The sequence below is a fragment of the Pseudophryne corroboree genome, chromosome 3 (assembly GCF_028390025.1).
Source record: "Pseudophryne corroboree isolate aPseCor3 chromosome 3, aPseCor3.hap2, whole genome shotgun sequence".
In the NCBI taxonomy this organism is placed as follows: Eukaryota; Metazoa; Chordata; class Amphibia; order Anura; family Myobatrachidae; genus Pseudophryne; species Pseudophryne corroboree.
This window is the reverse complement of record NC_086446.1, coordinates 331,184,203-331,212,118: the sequence shown is the minus strand read 5'-3', so window position 1 is coordinate 331,212,118 and position 27,916 is coordinate 331,184,203. Positions and strand designations below refer to the sequence as shown.

The 27,916-nt window shown below is 36.2% G+C and overlaps 12 non-coding genes across 12 annotated transcripts; all 12 read right to left on the bottom strand.

Annotated features, from left to right (window-relative positions):
- Window positions 1-395: 395 nt before the first annotated feature.
- TRNAP-AGG (transfer RNA proline (anticodon AGG)) lies at window positions 396-467 on the bottom strand. The gene has a single exon. It is a non-coding gene; the product is annotated as a tRNA-Pro (tRNA).
- Window positions 468-4,346: 3,879 nt separating this feature from the next.
- Window positions 4,347-4,418, bottom strand: TRNAP-AGG (transfer RNA proline (anticodon AGG)). The gene has a single exon. It is a non-coding gene; the product is annotated as a tRNA-Pro (tRNA).
- Window positions 4,419-5,269: 851 nt separating this feature from the next.
- Window positions 5,270-5,341, bottom strand: TRNAP-AGG (transfer RNA proline (anticodon AGG)). Its single transcript has one exon. It is a non-coding gene; the product is annotated as a tRNA-Pro (tRNA).
- Window positions 5,342-6,189: 848 nt separating this feature from the next.
- On the bottom strand, window positions 6,190-6,261 carry TRNAP-AGG (transfer RNA proline (anticodon AGG)). Its single transcript has one exon. It is a non-coding gene; the product is annotated as a tRNA-Pro (tRNA).
- A 4,802-nt stretch (window positions 6,262-11,063) lies between these two features.
- On the bottom strand, window positions 11,064-11,135 carry TRNAP-AGG (transfer RNA proline (anticodon AGG)). The gene has a single exon. It is a non-coding gene; the product is annotated as a tRNA-Pro (tRNA).
- Window positions 11,136-15,014: 3,879 nt separating this feature from the next.
- TRNAP-AGG (transfer RNA proline (anticodon AGG)) lies at window positions 15,015-15,086 on the bottom strand. Its single transcript has one exon. It is a non-coding gene; the product is annotated as a tRNA-Pro (tRNA).
- Window positions 15,087-15,937: 851 nt separating this feature from the next.
- Window positions 15,938-16,009, bottom strand: TRNAP-AGG (transfer RNA proline (anticodon AGG)). Its single transcript has one exon. It is a non-coding gene; the product is annotated as a tRNA-Pro (tRNA).
- An 848-nt stretch (window positions 16,010-16,857) lies between these two features.
- On the bottom strand, window positions 16,858-16,929 carry TRNAP-AGG (transfer RNA proline (anticodon AGG)). The gene has a single exon. It is a non-coding gene; the product is annotated as a tRNA-Pro (tRNA).
- Window positions 16,930-20,712: 3,783 nt separating this feature from the next.
- Window positions 20,713-20,784, bottom strand: TRNAP-AGG (transfer RNA proline (anticodon AGG)). Its single transcript has one exon. It is a non-coding gene; the product is annotated as a tRNA-Pro (tRNA).
- Window positions 20,785-21,636: 852 nt separating this feature from the next.
- TRNAP-AGG (transfer RNA proline (anticodon AGG)) lies at window positions 21,637-21,708 on the bottom strand. Its single transcript has one exon. It is a non-coding gene; the product is annotated as a tRNA-Pro (tRNA).
- A 1,769-nt stretch (window positions 21,709-23,477) lies between these two features.
- On the bottom strand, window positions 23,478-23,549 carry TRNAP-AGG (transfer RNA proline (anticodon AGG)). Its single transcript has one exon. It is a non-coding gene; the product is annotated as a tRNA-Pro (tRNA).
- Window positions 23,550-27,164: 3,615 nt separating this feature from the next.
- TRNAL-AAG (transfer RNA leucine (anticodon AAG)) lies at window positions 27,165-27,236 on the bottom strand. The gene has a single exon. It is a non-coding gene; the product is annotated as a tRNA-Leu (tRNA).
- Window positions 27,237-27,916: the final 680 nt, after the last annotated feature.

The window sequence follows — 27,916 nt, the reverse complement described above, 5'->3', positions numbered from 1 at the left end:
CTTGTCTCTTACTGTGTGCAACTTAAGCATACAGACCAAGAAGAAAGAAAAAAAACAAAAACCTGCAATTAATTGTTGACCTTTTTGTTTGTCAAAAAGAGCCTATTCTTTGAAGCCACTCATTGTTTCTTAGAAAAAAGCAAGGTAAGAGAAAAACCTGTAATTTCATTTTGACAGTTTATAATTTGTCAAAATGAGACTTCTTTGAAGCCACTCAAGATTACTTAGACAAAATGGAATCTACAGTATACCCAATATACCACCAAATGGTTGACAGTTTACTAAATATGCATAAGTATATATTTTTTTATGGATTTTCAAAAGCAAAATTCACTTGATGCTTTTGACATCAATCAGATAATGGAACCATGGGATTTAAAAGAACCTGAGAAGATGGGCTCGTCCGGGATTTGAAACCGGGACCTCTCGCACCCTAAGCGAGAATCATACCCCTAAACCAACGAGCCAACTGTTAATGCTTTTTCATGTATACTAATAAAATTGGAAGTGAAACTGTTGGAATACATTAATAAGTATTTTAAAATACTATCAGATAATAGAACTAAGCACTTTTAAAGAACCTGAGAAAACAGGCTTATCCAGTATATGAATCTGGGGCCTTTTCCACCCAAAGCAAAAATCATACACCCAGACCAACAAGCCACAAGCTAAATAATTTCTTATTCAGATTTTACAATTTTTAAAGTAAAACTCAAATTATTTAATAAAAAAAAATGCAATATGCTGGAAAAAATGATGTTACATTTTAAAAATACCATAACAATTAAAAAATGTATTGGTAGCATAGCTAAAGATGCAACGTCGGGCGGCACTCACGGCATGAAAAGAAAGACAGACAAGCTGGTCTGATGTTCAATCAACGTTTCAATGTCTTTACGGCATTTTCGTCAGGATAACAGATACAATGTAACCCACCTTTTTATCTCCGTCTGATGGTCCATGGCGCCTCCGGCCAGTCGCGTCCCGCTCCGTCCAAGTAATGACGTCATAACGAGGCACCGGCTGTGGCGTCACGGAGCACCCAGACCGGAGCACACCAAAAAGAAAAAACAATTCCCCGTGCTGTGTAATAAAACAAAACAAACATGTAACAGTGATCAAAGTTATCCACATGATGTAACAGGGGTCAAAAGTGTAACACTGATTAGCTGACACACTGAATATGTCAAAATAGAGACAATGTAACTGTCCATAAACAAATAGATACAGTGTGACCCGTGTTGCTTACTATACGAGAATGTTGCATAAACTTTTACTGAATAGTGGACATAAAATGTTGGTATAAAATTGCTAGATAAAAAACTAGTTAAATTCCTTCGAACCTATTGGTTACTAAAGAATAAAGAGTGGCTAGTCAGTTATAAAAATGCTGACAAACCCGCTTGTTCGTTATGTCCCCTGGGGGAAAGCGTATCAAGGGTATATATCCATTTAGCTTCTGCTCTAAGTAATTTTTGTGCTCGATCACCCCCACGTTTTGATGGGGGAATATGATCAATTATACGATGTCGGAGGGCTGCAACTGAGTGTTTAGCCTGGAGGAAATGCCTCGCTACAGGTTGGTCACTTCTGCCTGCCGAGATTTCCGCTCTGATGGAGGCTCGATGTCCTGCCATTCGTTCTTTAAACATACAGTCTGTTTTCCCCACATAGTGGAGGCCGCAAGGGCAACTAAGTAAATAAACGACAAATCTTGTGGTGCAAGTGACACGATGTTTTATCTTGAATTTTTTGCCCGTGAAAGGGTGATGAAATGAATCACCAGTTAGCATATGGCTGCACGTAGTGCAGCCTAAGCATTTAAAGCAACCCGGACAGGAGGATTTGAGAAAAGTGGTGATATTACTTTTTTTGGAAGTACTTTCAACATTAGTTTTAACAAGAAAATCACGAATATTTTTGCCTCTACGGTAAGCTGGCATAATTCGTGTATTGGATTGAATACCAATTTTCTTATCTGTTTGTATGATAGGCCAGAAATTTTTCGTTATTTTACTGATTGCGGGGCTCTGAGTGTTAAATTGATTAACCCATATTAGTCTGTCTGAGCTTACAGTTTTTTTGATAGAATTTAAAGTACTACTTCTAGGTATCTTGAGTACTTTTTCTTTAATAGTTGTTAGGTCAGACTGACAATAACCTCTCTGGGTAAATTTAGCTATCATAGCATCACATTCTACCTCTAATTGAGTTTCATCGCTGATGATACGCTTAAGGCGCAGCATCTGCGAGTAAGGGAGACCCTTGCGTAAGGAAATGGGATGATGACTTGACGCTAATAAGATATTGTTTCTGTCCGTGCTCTTGGTGAATAATGATGTGACAATTTTGTCATCATGTAATGTAATCCGTACATCCAAAAAACTGATAGTTTTGTCATGTATGGTGTACGTGAATTTAACAGGGGAATCAGACAAGTTGTGTGTATCAAGTAAAGATTCTAACATGTTACGTGGTCCGGTCCAAAATAATAACAAATCATCTATGAAACGTAAATATAACAGTACATAAGGTTTAGCTGCTTCATTGGACAGGAACAGCTCGTCCTCAATTCGCAGCATAAAGCTATTAGCGAATGAGGGCGAGACGTTGCTTCCCATGGAGCAGCCTGACTGCTGTAAATAAAAATTGTTGTTAAATAAAAAATAATTTCTTTGTAAAGTTAATTGGAGTAAACTTAAAAATAAGTCAATATTGGGTCCAGTGTATGAAGGATTATTTCGTATTAGGGCTTCCACAGCTTTGAGGCCATCAGCTTGAGGGATGCATGTGTATAAATTTTTTACATCAATCGTTGCTAGTATGCAACTACTCGGAACTGAATTAAGAGTGGACAGTTTATTCAAAAGTGCTGTGGTGTCCTTAAGGCAGTGATCAACCGATTGAATACATGGTTGCAGGTGAAAATCCAGAAAGATGGAAATTTTCTGATATAGTGATCCTCTAGCCGAGATTATAGGACGTCCTGGAGGGGACTTGGTGTCCTTATGTATTTTGGGTACTGAATACAGTATTGGTACCACTGGACAGCGTGTGGACAAAGACTCAAGTTGTGCCGATGTTAAATGGCCATCTTTGACTGCCTGAGACAGGATATTGTCCAATTCCTTTTTGTAAACAGCAGTGGGGTCAGAAGATAGTTTTCGGTAAGTGTAAGTATCTGATAATTGACGATCAAGCTCAGCGATATAGTCATGGACATTTTGTATTACTAGAGCTCCGCCCTTATCTGCCGGGCGTATGACTATATCATCGTAATTACTCAGATCTGTCAAGGCTTGCCATTCGGTTTTCGTTAAGTTAGAATGGACGTGTTTGGCCTGTTTGATGGTATTTTGAACTTGATGATCTACTGACCTAGAAAAAATTTTGATGGATTTATTTTGTGAAACTGGATCAAATTTAGATTTAACACGGAGAGCTGGTGGCATAGTTGTATTAGTGGATGGTGTTGTTGGATGTTGAAAGAAGTACTCTCTAAGACGAAGTTGTCGTTCCAGTTTGTATTGTTCAATTTTCCAGTTGAAGGGGTCTAATGTGGTAGTAGGAACAAAATTTAGTCCTTTAGACATGACTTGTAATTCCATGGGGGTGAATTGACGATCAGATAAATTAAATATCATCTCCGTTTGGAGTATGCTGTTTTTCTTTCTCGACGTCCTCTTGCATTGCCCGCCACGCCTCGTGAATTGGCGCCTGGATTGGTTGGTTGTGCCAGTGTGCGTGCCCCTAAAGGGGGGAGACCTTGGGTAGGGCATGGAACTTCAGTTTCACTCGCTGTAGCTGTGCCATCTGTGGAAGAATCCATGTCCAGATATTGTGCGTTAAAACGGTTAAAAGGACGTCGTCTCACGGGTCGTCTGGGGACCGATGTGCCAGAGATCCAAGGATAGACCTGTATTTTGACGTAATCGTTATTAACAATTTCCAGTTTATTGCGTTTATAGGAAATCAAATCTTTCTGGTATTTGTCTAATTGAACGGTAAGTTTCTCATACCAGTTTGTGGAAGTGTCCATTGGCAAAGTAGATTTATGAGTGGACTCAAAGGTGTCTATTTGAGTCCGAATGACTGCCAGTTCCCGTGTGACTTCCTCTATGATCAAAAGCATAAGGTCATAGGAACATTTATTTAAAATGGAGACCCATTTTTTGCAGAAAGCCGCATTGAATCTCCCTTTGGTAGGGATATTTTTGATTCGGAAACCTAAACTAAATATGCATAAGTATATATTTTTTTATGGATTTTCAAAAGTAAAATTCAGTTGATGCTTTTGACATCAATCAGTTAATGGAACAATGGGATTTAAAATAATCTGAGAAGGTAGGTTCGTCCAGGATTTGAACCCGGGATCTCTCGCACCCTAAGCGAGAATCATACCCCTAGACCAACGAACCAACTGTTAATGCATCTTTCATGTATACTAATGAAATTGGAAGTGAAACTGTTGGAATACATTAGTAAGTATTTTAAAATACCATCAGATAATAGAACTAAGCACTTTTAAAGAACCTGAGAAAACAGGCTAATCCAGGATATGAACTTGGGGCCTTTTCCACCCAAAGCAAAAATCATACACTCAGACCAACAAGCCACAAGCTAAATAACTTCTTATTCAGATTTTACCATTTTTAAAGTAAAACTCAAATTATTTAATAAAAAAAATGCAATACGCTGGAAAAAAAGAAGTTACATTTTAAAAATACCATAACAATTTAAAAATGTATTGGTAGCATAGCTAAAATGTTTCCTTAAGGTAAATTTTTGTCCAAGTATGCATATTTGGAAAGTTCAGTGCCAAGATTTAGGGGTTCCTATAGAGTTTGAACTTTTATGATAGTTGGAACCTAAGACTTGTCTCTTACTGTGTGCAACTTAAGCATACAGACCAAGAAGAAAGAAAAAAAACAAAAACCTGCAATTAATTGTTGACCTTTTTGTTTGTCAAAAAGAGCCTATTCTTTGAAGCCACTCATTGTTTCTTAGAAAAAAGCAAGGTAAGAGAAAAACCTGTAATTTCATTTTGACAGTTTATAATTTGTCAAAATTAGACTTCTTTGAAGCCACTCAAGATTACTTAGACAAAATGGAATCTACAGTATACCCAATATACCACCAAATGGTTGACAGTTTACTAAATATGCATAAGTATATATTTTTTTATGGATTTTCAAAAGCAAAATTCACTTGATGCTTTTGACATCAATCAGATAATGGAACCATGGGATTTAAAAGAACCTGAGAAGATGGGCTCGTCCGGGATTTGAAACCGGGACCTCTCGCACCCTAAGCGAGAATCATACCCCTAAACCAACGAGCCAACTGTTAATGCTTTTTCATGTATACTAATAAAATTGGAAGTGAAACTGTTGGAATACATTAATAAGTATTTTAAAATACTATCAGATAATAGAACTAAGCACTTTTAAAGAACCTGAGAAAACAGGCTTATCCAGGATATGAATCTGGGGCCTTTTGCACCCAAAGCAAAAATCATACACCCAGACCAACAAGCCACAAGTTAAATAATTTCTTATTCAGATTTTACCATTTTTAAAGTAAAACTCAAATTATTTAATAAAAAAATGCAATAAGCTGGAAAAAAAGATGTTACATTTTAAAAATACCATAACAATTTAAAAATGTATTGGTAGCATAGCTAAAATGTTTCCTTAAGGTAAATTTTTGTCCAAGTATGCATATTTGGAAAGTTCAGTGCCAAGATTTAGGGGTTTCTATAGAGTTTGAATTTTTCTGATAGTTGGAACCTAAGACTTGTCTCATACTGTGTGCAACTTAAGCATACAGACCAAGAAGAAAGAAAAAAACAAAAACCTGCAATTAATTGTTGACCTTTTTGTTTGTCAAAAAGAGCCTATTCTTTGAAGCCACTCATTGTTTCTTAGAAAAAAGCAAGGTAAGAGTAAAACCTGCAATTTCATTTTGACAGTTTTTAATTTGTCAAAATGAGACTTCTTTGAAGCCACTCAAGATTACTTAGACAAAATGGAATCTACAGTATACCCAATATACCACCAAATGGTTGACAGTTTACTAAATATGCATAAGTATATATTTTTTTATGGATTTTCAAAAGCAAAATTCACTTGATGCTTTTGACATCAATCAGTTAATGGAACCATGGGATTTAAAATAATCTGAGAAAATAGGCTCGTCCGGGATTTGAACCCGGTATCTCTCGCACCCTAAGCGAGAATCATACCCCTAGACCAACGAGCCAACTGTTCATGCATTTTTCATGTATACTAATGAAATTGGATGTGAAACTGTTGGAATACATTAGTAAGTATTTTAAAATACTATCAGATAATAGAACTAAGCACTTTTAAAGAACCTGAGAAAACAGGCTAATCCAGGATATGAACCTGGGGCCTTTTCCACCCAAAGCAAAAATCATACACCCAGACCAACAAGCCACAAGCTAAATAATTTCTTATTCAGATTTTACCATTTTTAAAGTAAAACTCAAATTATTTAATAAAAAAAATGCAATACGCTGGAAAAAATGATGTTACATTTTAAAAATACCATAACAATTAAAAAATGTATTGGTAGCATAGCTAAAGATGCAACGTCGGGCGGCACTCACGGCATGAAAAGAAAGACAGACAAGCTGGTCTGATGTTCAATCAACGTTTCAATGTCTTTACGGCATTTTCGTCAGGATAACAGATACAATGTAACCCACCTTTTTATCTCCGTCTGATGGTCCATGGCGCCTCCGGCCAGTCGCGTCCCGCTCCGTCCAAGTAATGACGTCATAACGAGGCACCGGCTGTGGCGTCACGGAGCACCCGGACCGGAGCACACCAAAAAGAAAAAACAATTCCCCGTGCTGTGTAATAAAACAAAACAAACATGTAACAGTGATCAAAGTTATCCACATGATGTAACAGGGGTCAAAAGTGTAACACTGATTAGCTGACACACTGAATATGTCAAAATAGAGACAATGTAACTGTCCATAAACAAATAGATACAGTGTGACCCGTGTTGCTTACTATACGAGAATGTTGCATAAACTTTTACTGAATAGTGGACATAAAATGTTGGTATAAAATTGCTAGATAAAAAACTAGTTAAATTCCTTCGAACCTATTGGTTACTAAAGAATAAAGAGTGGCTAGTCAGTTATAAAAATGCTGACAAACCCGCTTGTTCGTTATGTCCCCTGGGGGAAAGCGTATCAAGGGTATATATCCATTTAGCTTCTGCTCTAAGTAATTTTTGTGCTCGATCACCCCCACGTTTTGATGGGGGAATATGATCAATTATACGATGTCGGAGGGCTGCAACTGAGTGTTTAGCCTGGAGGAAATGCCTCGCTACAGGTTGGTCACTTCTGCCTGCCGAGATTGCCGCTCTGATGGAGGCTCGATGTCCTGCCATTCGTTCTTTAAACATACAGTCTGTTTTCCCCACATAGTGGAGGCCGCAAGGGCAACTAAGTAAATAAACGACAAATCTTGTGGTGCAAGTGACACGATGTTTTATCTTGAATTTTTTGCCCGTGAAAGGGTGATGAAATGAATCACCAGTTAGCATATGGCTGCACGTAGTGCAGCCTAAGCATTTAAAGCAACCCGGACAGGAGGATTTGAGAAAAGTGGTGATATTACTTTTTTTGGAAGTACTTTCAACATTAGTTTTAACAAGAAAATCACGAATATTTTTGCCTCTACGGTAAGCTGGCATAATTCGTGTATTGGATTGAATACCAATTTTCTTATCTGTTTGTATGATAGGCCAGAAATTTTTCGTTATTTTACTGATTGCGGGGCTCTGAGTGTTAAATTGATTAACCCATATTAGTCTGTCTGAGCTTACAGTTTTTTTGATAGAATTTAAAGTACTACTTCTAGGTATCTTGAGTACTTTTTCTTTAATAGTTGTTAGGTCAGACTGACAATAACCTCTCTGGGTAAATTTAGCTATCATAGCATCACATTCTACCTCTAATTGAGTTTCATCGCTGATGATACGCTTAAGGCGCAGCATCTGCGAGTAAGGGAGACCCTTGCGTAAGGAAATGGGATGATGACTTGACGCTAATAAGATATTGTTTCTGTCCGTGCTCTTGGTGAATAATGATGTGACAATTTTGTCATCATGTAATGTAATCCGTACATCCAAAAAACTGATAGTTTTGTCATGTATGGTGTACGTGAATTTAACAGGGGAATCAGACAAGTTGTGTGTATCAAGTAAAGATTCTAACATGTTACGTGGTCCGGTCCAAAATAATAACAAATCATCTATGAAACGTAAATATAACAGTACATAAGGTTTAGCTGCTTCATTGGACAGGAACAGCTCGTCCTCAATTCGCAGCATAAAGCTATTAGCGAATGAGGGCGAGACGTTGCTTCCCATGGAGCAGCCTGACTGCTGTAAATAAAAATTGTTGTTAAATAAAAAATAATTTCTTTGTAAAGTTAATTGGAGTAAACTTAAAAATAAGTCAATATTGGGTCCAGTGTATGAAGGATTATTTCGTATTAGGGCTTCCACAGCTTTGAGGCCATCAGCTTGAGGGATGCATGTGTATAAATTTTTTACATCAATCGTTGCTAGTATGCAACTACTCGGAACTGAATTAAGAGTGGCCAGTTTATTCAAAAGTGCTGTGGTGTCCTTAAGGCAGTGATCAACCGATTGAATACATGGTTGCAGGTGAAAATCCAGAAAGATGGAAATTTTCTGATATAGTGATCCTCTAGCCGAGATTATAGGACGTCCTGGAGGGGACTTGGTGTCCTTATGTATTTTGGGTACTGAATACAGTATTGGTACCACTGGACAGCGTGTGGACAAAGACTCAAGTTGTGCCGATGTTAAATGGCCATCTTTGACTGCCTGAGACAGGATATTGTCCAATTCCTTTTTGTAAACAGCAGTGGGGTCAGAAGATAGTTTTCGGTAAGTGTAAGTATCTGATAATTGACGATCAAGCTCAGCGATATAGTCATGGACATTTTGTATTACTAGAGCTCCGCCCTTATCTGCCGGGCGTATGACTATATCATCGTAATTACTCAGATCTGTCAAGGCTTGCCATTCGGTTTTCGTTAAGTTAGAATGGACGTGTTTGGCCTGTTTGATGGTATTTTGAACTTGATGATCTACTGACCTAGAAAAAATTTTGATGGATTTATTTTGTGAAACTGGATCAAATTTAGATTTAACACGGAGAGCTGGTGGCATAGTTGTATTAGTGGATGGTGTTGTTGGATGTTGAAAGAAGTACTCTCTAAGACGAAGTTGTCGTTCCAGTTTGTATTGTTCAATTTTCCAGTTGAAGGGGTCTAATGTGGTAGTAGGAACAAAATTTAGTCCTTTAGACATGACTTGTAATTCCATGGGGGTGAATTGACGATCAGATAAATTAAATATCATCTCCGTTTGGAGTATGCTGTTTTTCTTTCTCGACGTCCTCTTGCATTGCCCGCCACGCCTCGTGAATTGGCGCCTGGATTGGTTGGTTGTGCCAGTGTGCGTGCCCCTAAAGGGGGGAGACCTTGGGTAGGGCATGGAACTTCAGTTTCACTCGCTGTAGCTGTGCCATCTGTGGAAGAATCCATGTCCAGATATTGTGCGTTAAAACGGTTAAAAGGACGTCGTCTCACGGGTCGTCTGGGGACCGATGTGCCAGAGATCCAAGGATAGACCTGTATTTTGACGTAATCGTTATTAACAATTTCCAGTTTATTGCGTTTATAGGAAATCAAATCTTTCTGGTATTTGTCTAATTGAACGGTAAGTTTCTCATACCAGTTTGTGGAAGTGTCCATTGGCAAAGTAGATTTATGAGTGGACTCAAAGGTGTCTATTTGAGTCCGAATGACTGCCAGTTCCCGTGTGACTTCCTCTATGATCAAAAGCATAAGGTCATAGGAACATTTATTTAAAATGGAGACCCATTTTTTGCAGAAAGCCGCATTGAATCTCCCTTTGGTAGGGATATTTTTGATTCGGAAACCTAAACTAAATATGCATAAGTATATATTTTTTTATGGATTTTCAAAAGTAAAATTCAGTTGATGCTTTTGACATCAATCAGTTAATGGAACAATGGGATTTAAAATAATCTGAGAAGATAGGTTCGTCCAGGATTTGTACCCGGGATCTCTCGCACCCTAAGCGAGAATCATACCCCTAGACCAACGAACCAACTGTTAATGCATCTTTCATGTATACTAATGAAATTGGAAGTGAAACTGTTGGAATACATTAGTAAGTATTTTAAAATACCATCAGATAATAGAACTAAGCACTTTTAAAGAACCTGAGAAAACAGGCTAATCCAGGATATGAACTTGGGGCCTTTTCCACCCAAAGCAAAAATCATACACTCAGACCAACAAGCCACAAGCTAAATAACTTCTTATTCAGATTTTACCATTTTTAAAGTAAAACTCAAATTATTTAATAAAAAAAATGCAATACGCTGGAAAAAAAGAAGTTACATTTTAAAAATACCATAACAATTTAAAAATGTATTGGTAGCATAGCTAAAATGTTTCCTTAAGGTAAATTTTTGTCCAAGTATGCATATTTGGAAAGTTCAGTGCCAAGATTTAGGGGTTCCTATAGAGTTTGAACTTTTATGATAGTTGGAACCTAAGACTTGTCTCTTACTGTGTGCAACTTAAGCATACAGACCAAGAAGAAAGAAAAAAAACAAAAACCTGCAATTAATTGTTGACCTTTTTGTTTGTCAAAAAGAGCCTATTCTTTGAAGCCACTCATTGTTTCTTAGAAAAAAGCAAGGTAAGAGAAAAACCTGTAATTTCATTTTGACAGTTTATAATTTGTCAAAATGAGACTTCTTTGAAGCCACTCAAGATTACTTAGACAAAATGGAATCTACAGTATACCCAATATACCACCAAATGGTTGACAGTTTACTAAATATGCATAAGTATATATTTTTTTATGGATTTTCAAAAGCAAAATTCACTTGATGCTTTTGACATCAATCAGATAATGGAACCATGGGATTTAAAAGAACCTGAGAAGATGGGCTCGTCCGGGATTTGAAACCGGGACCTCTCGCACCCTAAGCGAGAATCATACCCCTAAACCAACGAGCCAACTGTTAATGCTTTTTCATGTATACTAATAAAATTGGAAGTGAAACTGTTGGAATACATTAATAAGTATTTTAAAATACTATCAGATAATAGAACTAAGCACTTTTAAAGAACCTGAGAAAACAGGCTTATCCAGTATATGAATCTGGGGCCTTTTCCACCCAAAGCAAAAATCATACACCCAGACCAACAAGCCACAAGCTAAATAATTTCTTATTCAGATTTTACAATTTTTAAAGTAAAACTCAAATTATTTAATAAAAAAAAATGCAATACGCTGGAAAAAATGATGTTACATTTTAAAAATACCATAACAATTAAAAAATGTATTGGTAGCATAGCTAAAGATGCAACGTCGGGCGGCACTCACGGCATGAAAAGAAAGACAGACAAGCTGGTCTGATGTTCAATCAACGTTTCAATGTCTTTACGGCATTTTCGTCAGGATAACAGATACAATGTAACCCACCTTTTTATCTCCGTCTGATGGTCCATGGCGCCTCCGGCCAGTCGCGTCCCGCTCCGTCCAAGTAATGACGTCATAACGAGGCACCGGCTGTGGCGTCACGGAGCACCCAGACCGGAGCACACCAAAAAGAAAAAACAATTCCCCGTGCTGTGTAATAAAACAAAACAAACATGTAACAGTGATCAAAGTTATCCACATGATGTAACAGGGGTCAAAAGTGTAACACTGATTAGCTGACACACTGAATATGTCAAAATAGAGACAATGTAACTGTCCATAAACAAATAGATACAGTGTGACCCGTGTTGCTTACTATACGAGAATGTTGCATAAACTTTTACTGAATAGTGGACATAAAATGTTGGTATAAAATTGCTAGATAAAAAACTAGTTAAATTCCTTCGAACCTATTGGTTACTAAAGAATAAAGAGTGGCTAGTCAGTTATAAAAATGCTGACAAACCCGCTTGTTCGTTATGTCCCCTGGGGGAAAGCGTATCAAGGGTATATATCCATTTAGCTTCTGCTCTAAGTAATTTTTGTGCTCGATCACCCCCACGTTTTGATGGGGGAATATGATCAATTATACGATGTCGGAGGGCTGCAACTGAGTGTTTAGCCTGGAGGAAATGCCTCGCTACAGGTTGGTCACTTCTGCCTGCCGAGATTTCCGCTCTGATGGAGGCTCGATGTCCTGCCATTCGTTCTTTAAACATACAGTCTGTTTTCCCCACATAGTGGAGGCCGCAAGGGCAACTAAGTAAATAAACGACAAATCTTGTGGTGCAAGTGACACGATGTTTTATCTTGAATTTTTTGCCCGTGAAAGGGTGATGAAATGAATCACCAGTTAGCATATGGCTGCACGTAGTGCAGCCTAAGCATTTAAAGCAACCCGGACAGGAGGATTTGAGAAAAGTGGTGATATTACTTTTTTTGGAAGTACTTTCAACATTAGTTTTAACAAGAAAATCACGAATATTTTTGCCTCTACGGTAAGCTGGCATAATTCGTGTATTGGATTGAATACCAATTTTCTTATCTGTTTGTATGATAGGCCAGAAATTTTTCGTTATTTTACTGATTGCGGGGCTCTGAGTGTTAAATTGATTAACCCATATTAGTCTGTCTGAGCTTACAGTTTTTTTGATAGAATTTAAAGTACTACTTCTAGGTATCTTGAGTACTTTTTCTTTAATAGTTGTTAGGTCAGACTGACAATAACCTCTCTGGGTAAATTTAGCTATCATAGCATCACATTCTACCTCTAATTGAGTTTCATCGCTGATGATACGCTTAAGGCGCAGCATCTGCGAGTAAGGGAGACCCTTGCGTAAGGAAATGGGATGATGACTTGACGCTAATAAGATATTGTTTCTGTCCGTGCTCTTGGTGAATAATGATGTGACAATTTTGTCATCATGTAATGTAATCCGTACATCCAAAAAACTGATAGTTTTGTCATGTATGGTGTACGTGAATTTAACAGGGGAATCAGACAAGTTGTGTGTATCAAGTAAAGATTCTAACATGTTACGTGGTCCGGTCCAAAATAATAACAAATCATCTATGAAACGTAAATATAACAGTACATAAGGTTTAGCTGCTTCATTGGACAGGAACAGCTCGTCCTCAATTCGCAGCATAAAGCTATTAGCGAATGAGGGCGAGACGTTGCTTCCCATGGAGCAGCCTGACTGCTGTAAATAAAAATTGTTGTTAAATAAAAAATAATTTCTTTGTAAAGTTAATTGGAGTAAACTTAAAAATAAGTCAATATTGGGTCCAGTGTATGAAGGATTATTTCGTATTAGGGCTTCCACAGCTTTGAGGCCATCAGCTTGAGGGATGCATGTGTATAAATTTTTTACATCAATCGTTGCTAGTATGCAACTACTCGGAACTGAATTAAGAGTGGACAGTTTATTCAAAAGTGCTGTGGTGTCCTTAAGGCAGTGATCAACCGATTGAATACATGGTTGCAGGTGAAAATCCAGAAAGATGGAAATTTTCTGATATAGTGATCCTCTAGCCGAGATTATAGGACGTCCTGGAGGGGACTTGGTGTCCTTATGTATTTTGGGTACTGAATACAGTATTGGTACCACTGGACAGCGTGTGGACAAAGACTCAAGTTGTGCCGATGTTAAATGGCCATCTTTGACTGCCTGAGACAGGATATTGTCCAATTCCTTTTTGTAAACAGCAGTGGGGTCAGAAGATAGTTTTCGGTAAGTGTAAGTATCTGATAATTGACGATCAAGCTCAGCGATATAGTCATGGACATTTTGTATTACTAGAGCTCCGCCCTTATCTGCCGGGCGTATGACTATATCATCGTAATTACTCAGATCTGTCAAGGCTTGCCATTCGGTTTTCGTTAAGTTAGAATGGACGTGTTTGGCCTGTTTGATGGTATTTTGAACTTGATGATCTACTGACCTAGAAAAAATTTTGATGGATTTATTTTGTGAAACTGGATCAAATTTAGATTTAACACGGAGAGCTGGTGGCATAGTTGTATTAGTGGATGGTGTTGTTGGATGTTGAAAGAAGTACTCTCTAAGACGAAGTTGTCGTTCCAGTTTGTATTGTTCAATTTTCCAGTTGAAGGGGTCTAATGTGGTAGTAGGAACAAAATTTAGTCCTTTAGACATGACTTGTAATTCCATGGGGGTGAATTGACGATCAGATAAATTAAATATCATCTCCGTTTGGAGTATGCTGTTTTTCTTTCTCGACGTCCTCTTGCATTGCCCGCCACGCCTCGTGAATTGGCGCCTGGATTGGTTGGTTGTGCCAGTGTGCGTGCCCCTAAAGGGGGGAGACCTTGGGTAGGGCATGGAACTTCAGTTTCACTCGCTGTAGCTGTGCCATCTGTGGAAGAATCCATGTCCAGATATTGTGCGTTAAAACGGTTAAAAGGACGTCGTCTCACGGGTCGTCTGGGGACCGATGTGCCAGAGATCCAAGGATAGACCTGTATTTTGACGTAATCGTTATTAACAATTTCCAGTTTATTGCGTTTATAGGAAATCAAATCTTTCTGGTATTTGTCTAATTGAACGGTAAGTTTCTCATACCAGTTTGTGGAAGTGTCCATTGGCAAAGTAGATTTATGAGTGGACTCAAAGGTGTCTATTTGAGTCCGAATGACTGCCAGTTCCCGTGTGACTTCCTCTATGATCAAAAGCATAAGGTCATAGGAACATTTATTTAAAATGGAGACCCATTTTTTGCAGAAAGCCGCATTGAATCTCCCTTTGGTAGGGATATTTTTGATTCGGAAACCTAAACTAAATATGCATAAGTATATATTTTTTTATGGATTTTCAAAAGTAAAATTCAGTTGATGCTTTTGACATCAATCAGTTAATGGAACAATGGGATTTAAAATAATCTGAGAAGGTAGGTTCGTCCAGGATTTGAACCCGGGATCTCTCGCACCCTAAGCGAGAATCATACCCCTAGACCAACGAACCAACTGTTAATGCATCTTTCATGTATACTAATGAAATTGGAAGTGAAACTGTTGGAATACATTAGTAAGTATTTTAAAATACCATCAGATAATAGAACTAAGCACTTTTAAAGAACCTGAGAAAACAGGCTAATCCAGGATATGAACTTGGGGCCTTTTCCACCCAAAGCAAAAATCATACACTCAGACCAACAAGCCACAAGCTAAATAACTTCTTATTCAGATTTTACCATTTTTAAAGTAAAACTCAAATTATTTAATAAAAAAAATGCAATACGCTGGAAAAAAAGAAGTTACATTTTAAAAATACCATAACAATTTAAAAATGTATTGGTAGCATAGCTAAAATGTTTCCTTAAGGTAAATTTTTGTCCAAGTATGCATATTTGGAAAGTTCAGTGCCAAGATTTAGGGGTTCCTATAGAGTTTGAACTTTTATGATAGTTGGAACCTAAGACTTGTCTCTTACTGTGTGCAACTTAAGCATACAGACCAAGAAGAAAGAAAAAAAACAAAAACCTGCAATTAATTGTTGACCTTTTTGTTTGTCAAAAAGAGCCTATTCTTTGAAGCCACTCATTGTTTCTTAGAAAAAAGCAAGGTAAGAGAAAAACCTGTAATTTCATTTTGACAGTTTATAATTTGTCAAAATTAGACTTCTTTGAAGCCACTCAAGATTACTTAGACAAAATGGAATCTACAGTATACCCAATATACCACCAAATGGTTGACAGTTTACTAAATATGCATAAGTATATATTTTTTTATGGATTTTCAAAAGCAAAATTCACTTGATGCTTTTGACATCAATCAGATAATGGAACCATGGGATTTAAAAGAACCTGAGAAGATGGGCTCGTCCGGGATTTGAAACCGGGACCTCTCGCACCCTAAGCGAGAATCATACCCCTAAACCAACGAGCCAACTGTTAATGCTTTTTCATGTATACTAATAAAATTGGAAGTGAAACTGTTGGAATACATTAATAAGTATTTTAAAATACTATCAGATAATAGAACTAAGCACTTTTAAAGAACCTGAGAAAACAGGCTTATCCAGGATATGAATCTGGGGCCTTTTGCACCCAAAGCAAAAATCATACACCCAGACCAACAAGCCACAAGTTAAATAATTTCTTATTCAGATTTTACCATTTTTAAAGTAAAACTCAAATTATTTAATAAAAAAATGCAATAAGCTGGAAAAAAAGATGTTACATTTTAAAAATACCATAACAATTTAAAAATGTATTGGTAGCATAGCTAAAATGTTTCCTTAAGGTAAATTTTTGTCCAAGTATGCATATTTGGAAAGTTCAGTGCCAAGATTTAGGGGTTTCTATAGAGTTTGAATTTTTCTGATAGTTGGAACCTAAGACTTGTCTCATACTGTGTGCAACTTAAGCATACAGACCAAGAAGAAAGAAAAAAACAAAAACCTGCAATTAATTGTTGACCTTTTTGTTTGTCAAAAAGAGCCTATTCTTTGAAGCCACTCATTGTTTCTTAGAAAAAAGCAAGGTAAGAGTAAAACCTGCAATTTCATTTTGACAGTTTTTAATTTGTCAAAATGAGACTTCTTTGAAGCCACTCAAGATTACTTAGACAAAATGGAATCTACAGTATACCCAATATACCACCAAATGGTTGACAGTTTACTAAATATGCATAAGTATATATTTTTTTATGGATTTTCAAAAGCAAAATTCACTTGATGCTTTTGACATCAATCAGTTAATGGAACCATGGGATTTAAAATAATCTGAGAAAATAGGCTCATCCAGGATTTGAACCCGGTATCTCTCGCACCCTAAGCGAGAATCATACCCCTAGACCAACGAGCCAACTGTTCATGCATTTTTCATGTATACTAATGAAATTGGATGTGAAACTGTTGGAATACATTAGTAAGTATTTTAAAATACTATCAGATAATAGAACTAAGCACTTTTAAAGAACCTGAGAAAACAGGCTAATCCAGGATATGAACCTGGGGGCTTTTCCACCCAAAGCAAAAATCATACACCCAGACCAACAAGCCACAAGCTAAATAATTTCTTATTCAGATTTTACAATTTTTAAAGTAAAACTCAAATTATTTAATAAAAAAAAATGCAATACGCTGGAAAAAATGATGTTACATTTTAAAAATACCATAACAATTAAAAAATGTATTGGTAGCATAGCTAAATATGCAACGTCGGGCGGCACTCACGGCATGAAAAGAAAGACAGACAAGCTGGTCTGATGTTCAATCAACGTTTCAATGTCTTTACGGCATTTTCGTCAGGATAACAGATACAATGTAACCCACCTTTTTATCTCCGTCTGATGGTCCATGGCGCCTCCGGCCAGTCGCGTCCCGCTCCGTCCAAGTAATGACGTCATAACGAGGCACCGGCTGTGGCGTCACGGAGCACCCGGACCGGAGCACACCAAAAAGAAAAAACAATTCCCCGTGCTGTGTAATAAAACAAAACAAACATGTAACAGTGATCAAAGTTATCCACATGATGTAACAGGGGTCAAAAGTGTAACACTGATTAGCTGACACACTGAATATGTCAAAATAGAGACAATGTAACTGTCCATAAACAAATAGATACAGTGTGACCCGTGTTGCTTACTATACGAGAATGTTGCATAAACTTTTACTGAATAGTGGACATAAAATGTTGGTATAAAATTGCTAGATAAAAAACTAGTTAAATTCCTTCGAACCTATTGGTTACTAAAGAATAAAGAGTGGCTAGTCAGTTATAAAAATGCTGACAAACCCGCTTGTTCGTTATGTCCCCTGGGGGAAAGCGTATCAAGGGTATATATCCATTTAGCTTCTGCTCTAAGTAATTTTTGTGCTCGATCACCCCCACGTTTTGATGGGGGAATATGATCAATTATACGATGTCGGAGGGCTGCAACTGAGTGTTTAGCCTGGAGGAAATGCCTCGCTACAGGTTGGTCACTTCTGCCTGCCGAGATTGCCGCTCTGATGGAGGCTCGATGTCCTGCCATTCGTTCTTTAAACATACAGTCTGTTTTCCCCACATAGTGGAGGCCGCAAGGGCAACTAAGTAAATAAACGACAAATCTTGTGGTGCAAGTGACACGATGTTTTATCTTGAATTTTTTGCCCGTGAAAGGGTGATGAAATGAATCACCAGTTAGCATATGGCTGCACGTAGTGCAGCCTAAGCATTTAAAGCAACCCGGACAGGAGGATTTGAGAAAAGTGGTGATATTACTTTTTTTGGAAGTACTTTCAACATTAGTTTTAACAAGAAAATCACGAATATTTTTGCCTCTACGGTAAGCTGGCATAATTCGTGTATTGGATTGAATACCAATTTTCTTATCTGTTTGTATGATAGGCCAGAAATTTTTCGTTATTTTACTGATTGCGGGGCTCTGAGTGTTAAATTGATTAACCCATATTAGTCTGTCTGAGCTTACAGTTTTTTTGATAGAATTTAAAGTACTACTTCTAGGTATCTTGAGTACTTTTTCTTTAATAGTTGTTAGGTCAGACTGACAATAACCTCTCTGGGTAAATTTAGCTATCATAGCATCACATTCTACCTCTAATTGAGTTTCATCGCTGATGATACGCTTAAGGCGCAGCATCTGCGAGTAAGGGAGACCCTTGCGTAAGGAAATGGGATGATGACTTGACGCTAATAAGATATTGTTTCTGTCCGTGCTCTTGGTGAATAATGATGTGACAATTTTGTCATCATGTAATGTAATCCGTACATCCAAAAAACTGATAGTTTTGTCATGTATGGTGTACGTGAATTTAACAGGGGAATCAGACAAGTTGTGTGTATCAAGTAAAGATTCTAACATGTTACGTGGTCCGGTCCAAAATAATAACAAATCATCTATGAAACGTAAATATAACAGTACATTAGGTTTAGCTGCTTCATTGGACAGGAACAGCTCGTCCTCAATTCGCAGCATAAAGCTATTAGCGAATGAGGGCGAGACGTTGCTTCCCATGGAGCAGCCTGACTGCTGTAAATAAAAATTGTTGTTAAATAAAAAATAATTTCTTTGTAAAGTTAATTGGAGTAAACTTAAAAATAAGTCAATATTGGGTCCAGTGTATGAAGGATTATTTCGTATTAGGGCTTCCACAGCTTTGAGGCCATCAGCTTGAGGGATGCATGTGTATAAATTTTTTACATCAATCGTTGCTAGTATGCAACTACTCGGAACTGAATTAAGAGTGGACAGTTTATTCAAAAGTGCTGTGGTGTCCTTAAGGCAGTGATCAACCGATTGAATACATGGTTGCAGGTGAAAATCCAGAAAGATGGAAATTTTCTGATATAGTGATCCTCTAGCCGAGATTATAGGACGTCCTGGAGGGGACTTGGTGTCCTTATGTATTTTGGGTACTGAATACAGTATTGGTACCACTGGACAGCGTGTGGACAAAGACTCAAGTTGTGCCGATGTTAAATGGCCATCTTTGACTGCCTGAGACAGGATATTGTCCAATTCCTTTTTGTAAACAGCAGTGGGGTCAGAAGATAGTTTTCGGTAAGTGTAAGTATCTGATAATTGACGATCAAGCTCAGCGATATAGTCATGGACATTTTGTATTACTAGAGCTCCGCCCTTATCTGCCGGGCGTATGACTATATCATCGTAATTACTCAGATCTGTCAAGGCTTGCCATTCGGTTTTCGTTAAGTTAGAATGGACGTGTTTGGCCTGTTTGATGGTATTTTGAACTTGATGATCTACTGACCTAGAAAAAATTTTGATGGATTTATTTTGTGAAACTGGATCAAATTTAGATTTAACACGGAGAGCTGGTGGCATAGTTGTATTAGTGGATGGTGTTGTTGGATGTTGAAAGAAGTACTCTCTAAGACGAAGTTGTCGTTCCAGTTTGTATTGTTCAATTTTCCAGTTGAAGGGGTCTAATGTGGTAGTAGGAACAAAATTTAGTCCTTTAGACATGACTTGTAATTCCATGGGGGTGAATTGACGATCAGATAAATTAAATATCATCTCCGTTTGGAGTATGCTGTTTTTCTTTCTCGACGTCCTCTTGCATTGCCCGCCTCGCTGTAGCTGTGCCATCTGTGGAAGAATCCATGTCCAGATATTGTGCGTTAAAACGGTTAAAAGGACGTCGTCTCACGGGTCGTCTGGGGACCGATGTGCCAGAGATCCAAGGATAGACCTGTATTTTGACGTAATCGTTATTAACAATTTCCAGTTTATTGCGTTTATAGGAAATCAAATCTTTCTGGTATTTGTCTAATTGAACGGTAAGTTTCTCATACCAGTTTGTGGAAGTGTCCATTGGCAAAGTAGATTTATGAGTGGACTCAAAGGTGTCTATTTGAGTCCGAATGACTGCCAGTTCCCGTGTGACTTCCTCTATGATCAAAAGCATAAGGTCATAGGAACATTTATTTAAAATGGAGACCCATTTTTTGCAGAAAGCCGCATTGAATCTCCCTTTGGTAGGGATATTTTTGATTCGGAAACCTAAACTAAATATGCATAAGTATATATTTTTTTATGGATTTTCAAAAGTAAAATTCAGTTGATGCTTTTGACATCAATCAGTTAATGGAACAATGGGATTTAAAATAATCTGAGAAGGTAGGCTCGTCCAGGATTTGAACCCGGGATCTCTCGCACCCTAAGCGAGAATCATACCCCTAGACCAACGAACCAACTGTTAATGCATCTTTCATGTATACTAATGAAATTGGAAGTGAAACTGTTGGAATACATTAGTAAGTATTTTAAAATACCATCAGATAATAGAACTAAGCACTTTTAAAGAACCTGAGAAAACAGGCTAATCCAGGATATGAACTTGGGGCCTTTTCCACCCAAAGCAAAAATCATACACTCAGACCAACAAGCCACAAGCTAAATAACTTCTTATTCAGATTTTACCATTTTTAAAGTAAAACTCAAATTATTTAATAAAAAAAATGCAATACGCTGGAAAAAAAGAAGTTACATTTTAAAAATACCATAACAATTTAAAAATGTATTGGTAGCATAGCTAAAATGTTTCCTTAAGGTAAATTTTTGTCCAAGTATGCATATTTGGAAAGTTCAGTGCCAAGATTTAGGGGTTCCTATAGAGTTTGAACTTTTATGATAGTTGGAACCTAAGACTTGTCTCTTACTGTGTGCAACTTAAGCATACAGACCAAGAAGAAAGAAAAAAAACAAAAACCTGCAATTAATTGTTGACCTTTTTGTTTGTCAAAAAGAGCCTATTCTTTGAAGCCACTCATTGTTTCTTAGAAAAAAGCAAGGTAAGAGAAAAACCTGTAATTTCATTTTGACAGTTTATAATTTGTCAAAATGAGACTTCTTTGAAGCCACTGAAGATTACTTAGACAAAATGGAATCTACAGTATACCCAATATACCACCAAATGGTTGACAGTTTACTAAATATGCATAAGTATATATTTTTTTTATGGATTTTCAAAAGCAAAATTCACTTGATGCTTTTGACATCAATCAGATAATGGAACCATGGGATTTAAAAGAACCTGAGAAGATGGGCTCGTCCGGGATTTGAAACCGGGACCTCTCGCACCCTAAGCGAGAATCATACCCCTAAACCAACGAGCCAACTGTTAATGCTTTTTCATGTATACTAATAAAATTGGAAGTGAAACTGTTGGAATACATTAATAAGTATTTTAAAATACTATCAGATAATAGAACTAAGCACTTTTAAAGAACCTGAGAAAACAGGCTTATCCAGGATATGAATCTGGGGCCTTTTGCACCCAAAGCAAAAATTATACACCCAGACCAACAAGCCACAAGTTAAATAATTTCTTATTCAGATTTTACCATTTTTAAAGTAAAACTCAAATTATTTAATAAAAAAATGCAATAAGCTGGAAAAAAAGATGTTACATTTTAAAAATACCATAACAATTTAAAAATGTATTGGTAGCATAGCTAAAATGTTTCCTTAAGGTAAATTTTTGTCCAAGTATGCATATTTGGAAAGTTCAGTGCCAAGATTTAGGGGTTTCTATAGAGTTTGAACTTTTCTGATAGTTGGAACCTAAGACTTGTCTCATACTGTGTGCAACTTTAGCATACAGACCAAGAAGAAAGAAAAAAACAAAAACCTGCAATTAATTGTTGACCTTTTTGTTTGTCAAAAAGAGCCTATTCTTTGAAGCCACTCATTGTTTCTTAGAAAAAAGCAAGGTAAGAGTAAAACCTGCAATTTCATTTTGACAGTTTTTAATTTGTCAAAATGAGACTTCTTTGAAGCCACTCAAGATTACTTAGACAAAATGGAATCTACAGTATACCCAATATACCACCAAATGGTTGACAGTTTACTAAATATGCATAAGTATATATTTTTTTATGGATTTTCAAAAGCAAAATTCACTTGATGCTTTTGACATCAATCAGTTAATGGAACCATGGGATTTAGAATTATCTGAGAAAATAGGCTCGTCCAGGATTTGAACCCGGTATCTCTCGCACCCTAAGCGAGAATCATACCCCTAGACCCACGAGCCAACTGTTCATGCATTTTTCATGTATACTAATGAAATTGGATGTGAAACTGTTGGAATACATTAGTAAGTATTTTAAAATACTATCAGATAATAGAACTAAGCACTTTTAAAGAACCTGAGAAAACAGGCTAATCCAGGATATAAACCTGGGGCCTTTTCCACCCAAAGCAAAAATCATACACCCAGACCAACAAGCCACAAGCTAAATAATTTCTTATTCAGATTTTACCATTTTTAAAGTAAAACTCAAATTATTTAATAAAAAAATGCAATAAGCTGGAAAAAAAGATGTTACATTTTAAAAATACCATAACAATTTAAAAATGTATTGGTAGCATAGCTAAAATGTTTCCTTAAGGTAAATTTTTGTCCAAGTATGCATATTTGGAAAGTTCAGTGCCAAGATTTAGGGGTTCCTATAGAGTTTGAACTTTTATAATAGTTGGAACCTAAGACTTGTCTCTTACTGTGTGCAACTTAAGCATACAGACCAAGAAGAAAGAAAAAAAAAAAAACCTGCAATTAATTGTTGACCTTTTTGTTTGTCAAAAAGAGCCTATTCTTTTAAGCCACTCATTGTTTCTTAGAAAAAAGCAAGGTAAGATAAAAACCTGCAATTTCATTTTGACAGTTTTTTATTTGTCAAAATGAGACTTCTTGAAGCCACTGAAGGTTACTTAGACAAAATGGAATCTACAGTATACCCAATATACCACCAAATGGTTGACAGTTTACTAAATATGCATAAGTATATACTTTTTTGATGGATTGGCAAAAGCAAAATTCACTTGATGCTTTTGATATCAATAAGATAATGGAACCATGGGATTTAAAAGAACCTGAGAAGATGGGCTCGTCCGGGATTTGAACCCGGGACCTCTCGCACCCTAAGCGAGAATCATACCCCTAGACCAACGAGCCAACTGTTAACGCTTTTTCATGTATACTAATAAAATTGGAAGTGAAACTGTTGGAATACATTAGTAAGTATTTTTAAATACTATCAGATAATAGAACTAAGCACTTCTAAAGAACCTGAGAAAACAGGCTTATCCAGGATATGAATCTGGGGCCTTTTGCACCCAAAGCAAAAATCATACACCCAGACCAACAAGCCACAAGTTAAATAATTTCTTATTCAGATTTTACCATTTTTAAAGTAAAACTCAAATTATTTAATAAAAAAATGCAATAAGCTGGAAAAAAAGATGTTACATTTTAAAAATACCATAACAATTTAAAAATGTATTGGTAGCATAGCTAAAATGTTTCCTTAAGGTAAATTTTTGTCCAAGTATGCATATTTGGAAAGTTCAGTGCCAAGATTTAGGGGTTCCTATAGAGTTTGAACTTTTCTGATAGTTGGAACCTAAGACTTGTCTCATACTGTGTGCAACTTAAGCATACAGACCAAGAAGAAAGAAAAAACAAAAACCTGCAATTAATTGTTGACCTTTTTGTTTATCAAAAAGAGCCTATTCTTTGAAGCCACTCATTGTTTTTTTAGAAAAAAGCAAGGTAAGAGAAAAACCTGTAATTTCATTTTGAAAGTTTTTAATTTGTCAAAATGAGACTTCTTTGAAGCCACTCAAGATTACTTAGACAAAATGGAATCTACAGTATACCCAATATACCACCAAATGGTAAACAGTTTACTAAATATGCATAAGTATATATTTTTTTTAAGGATTTTCAAAAGCAAAATTCACTTGATGCTTTTGACATCAATCAGTTAATGGAACCATGGGATTTAAAACAAACTGAGAAGATAGGCTCATCCAGGATTTGAACCCGGGACCTCTCACACCCTAAGCGAGAATCACACCCCTAGACCAACGTGCCAACTGTTCGTGCATTTTTCATGTATACTAATGAAATTGGAAGTGAAACTGTTGGAATACATTAGTAAGTATTTTAAAATACTATCAGATAATAGAACTAAGCACTTTTAAAGAACCTGAGAAAACAGGCTTATCCAGGATATGAATCTGGGGCCTTTTGCACCCAAAGCAAAAATCATACACCCAGACCAACAAGCCACAAGTTAAATAATTTCTTATTCAGATTTTACCATTTTTAAAGTAAAACTCAAATTATTTAATAAAAAAATGCAATACGCTGGAAAAAAAGATGTTACATTTTAAAAATACCATAACAATTAAAAAATGTATTGGTAGCATAGCTAAAATGTTTCCTTAAGGTAAATTTTTGTCCAAGTATGCATATTTGGAAAGTTCAGTGCCAAGATTTAGGGGTTCCTATAGAGTTTGAACTTTTATGATAGTTGGAACCTAAGACTTGTCTCTTACTGTGTGCAACTTAAGCATACAGACCAAGAAGAAAGAAAAAAAACAAAAACCTGCAATTAATTGTTGACCTTTTTGTTTGTCAAAAAGAGCCTATTCTTTGAAGCCACTCATTGTTTCTTAGAAAAAAGCAAGGTAAGATAAAAACCTGCAATTTCATTTTGACAGTTTTTTATTTGTCAAAATGAGACTTCTTGAAGCCACTGAAGGTTACTTAGACAAAATGGAATCTACAGTATACCCAATATACCACCAAATGGTTGACAGTTTACTAAATATGCATAAGTATATACTTTTTTGATGTATTGGCAAAAGCAAAATTCACTTGATGCTTTTGACATCAATAAGATAATGGAAGCATGGGATTTAAAAGAACCTGAGAAGATGGGCTCGTCCGGGATTTCAACCCGGGACCTCTCGCACCCTAAGCGAGAATTATACCCCTAGACCAACGAGCCAACTGTTAATGCTTTTTCATGTATACTAATAAAATTGGAAGTGAAACTGTTGGAATACATTAGTAAGTATTTTAAAATACTATCAGATAATAGAACTAAGCACTTTTAAAGAACCTGAGAAAACAGGCTTATCCAGGATATGAATCTGGGGCCTTTTGCACCCAAAGCAAAAATCATACACCCAGACCAACAAGCCACAAGTTAAATAATTTCTTATTCAGATATTACCATTTTTAAAGTAAAACTCAAATTATTTAATAAAAAAATGCAATAAGCTGGAAAAAAAGATGTTACATTTTAAAAATACCATAACAATTTAAAAATGTATTGGTAGCATAGCTAAAATGTTTCCTTAAGGTAAATTTTTGTCCAAGTATGCATATTTGGAAAGTTCAGTGCCAAGATTTAGGGGTTCCTATAGAGTTTGAACTTTTCTGATAGTTGGAACCTAAGACTTGTCTCATACTGTGTGCAACTTAAGCATACAGACCAGGAAGAAAGAAAAATCAAAAACCTGCAATTAATTGTTGACCTTTTTGTTTGTCAAAAAGAGCCTATTCTTTGAAGCCACTCATTGTTTCTTAGAAAAAAGCAAGGTAAGAGAAAAACCTGTAATTTCATTTTGAAAGTTTTTAATTTGTCAAAATGAGACTTCTTTGAAGCCACTCAAGATTACTTAGACAAAATGGAATCTACAGTATACCCAATATACCACCAAATGGTAGACAGTTTACTAAATATGCATAAGTATATATTTTTTTTATGGATTTTCAAAAGCAAAATTCACTTGATGCTTTTGACATCAATCAGTTAATGGAACCATGGGATTTAAAACAAACTGAGAAGATAGGCTCATCCAGGATTTGAACCCGGGACCTCTCACACCCTAAGCGAGAATCATACCCCTAGACCAACGTGCCAACTGTTCATGCATTTTTCATGTATACTAATGAAATTGGAAGTGAAACTGTTGGAATACATTAGTAAGTATTTTAAAATACTATCAGATAATAGAACTAAGCACTTTTAAAGAACCTGAGAAAACAGGCTTATCCAGGATATGAATCTGGGGCCTTTTGCACCCAAAGCAAAAATCATACACCCAGACCAACAAGCCACAAGTTAAATAATTTCTTATTCAGATTTTACCTTTTTTAAAGTAAAACTCAAATTATTTAATAAAAAAATGCAATACGCTGGAAAAAAAGATGTTACATTTTAAAAATACCATAACAATTAAAAAAATGTATTGGTAGCATAGCTAAAATGTTTCCTTAAGGTAAATTTTTGTCCAAGTATGCATATTTGGAAAGTTCAGTGCCAAGATTTAGGGGTTCCTATAGAGTTTGAACTTTTATGATAGTTGGAACCTAAGACTTGTCTCTTACTGTGTGCAACTTAAGCATACAGACCAAGAAGAAAGAAAAAAAAAAAAAAACCTGCAATTAATTGTTGACCTTTTTGTTTGTCAAAAAGAGCCTATTCTTTTAAGCCACTCATTGTTTCTTAGAAAAAAGCAAGGTAAGATAAAAACCTGCAATTTCATTTTGACAGTTTTTTATTTGTCAAAATGAGACTTCTTGAAGCCACTGAAGGTTACTTAGACAAAATGGAATCTACAGTATACCCAATATACCACCAAATGGTTGACAGTTTACTAAATATGCATAAGTATATACTTTTTTGATGGATTGGCAAAAGCAAAATTCACTTGATGCTTTTGACATCAATAAGATAATGGAAGCATGGGATTTAAAAGAACCTGAGAAGATGGGCTCCTCCGGGATTTCAACCCGGGACCTCTCGCACCTTAAGCGAGAATCATACCCCTAGACCAACGAGCCAACTGTTAATGCTTTTTCATGTATACTAATAAAATTGGAAGTGAAACTGTTGGAATACATTAGTAAGTATTTTAAAATACTATCAGATAATAGAACTAAGCACTTTAAAAGAACCTGAGAAAACAGGCTTATCCAGGATATGAATCTGGGGCCTTTTGCACCCAAAGCAAAAATCATACACCCAGACCAACAAGCCACAAGTTAAATAATTTCTTATTCAGATTTTACCATTTTTAAAGTAAAACTCAAATTATTTAATAAAAAAATGCAATAAGCTGGAAAAAAAGATGTTACATTTTAAAAATACCATAACAATTTAAAAATGTATTGGTAGCATAGCTAAAATGTTTCCTTAAGGTAAATTTTTGTCCAAGTATGCATATTTGGAAAGTTCAGTGCCAAGATTTAGGGGTTCCTATAGAGTTTGAACTTTTCTGATAGTTGGAACCTAAGACTTGTCTCATACTGTGTGCAACTTAAGCATACAGACCAAGAAGAAAGAAAAAACAAAAACCTGCAATTAATTGTTGACCTTTTTGTTTGTCAAAAAGAGCCTATTCTTTGAAGCCACTCATTGTTTTTTTAGAAAAAAGCAAGGTAAGAGAAAAACCTGTAATTTCATTTTGAAAGTTTTTTATTTGTCAAAATGAGACTTCTTTGAAGCCACTCAAGATTACTTA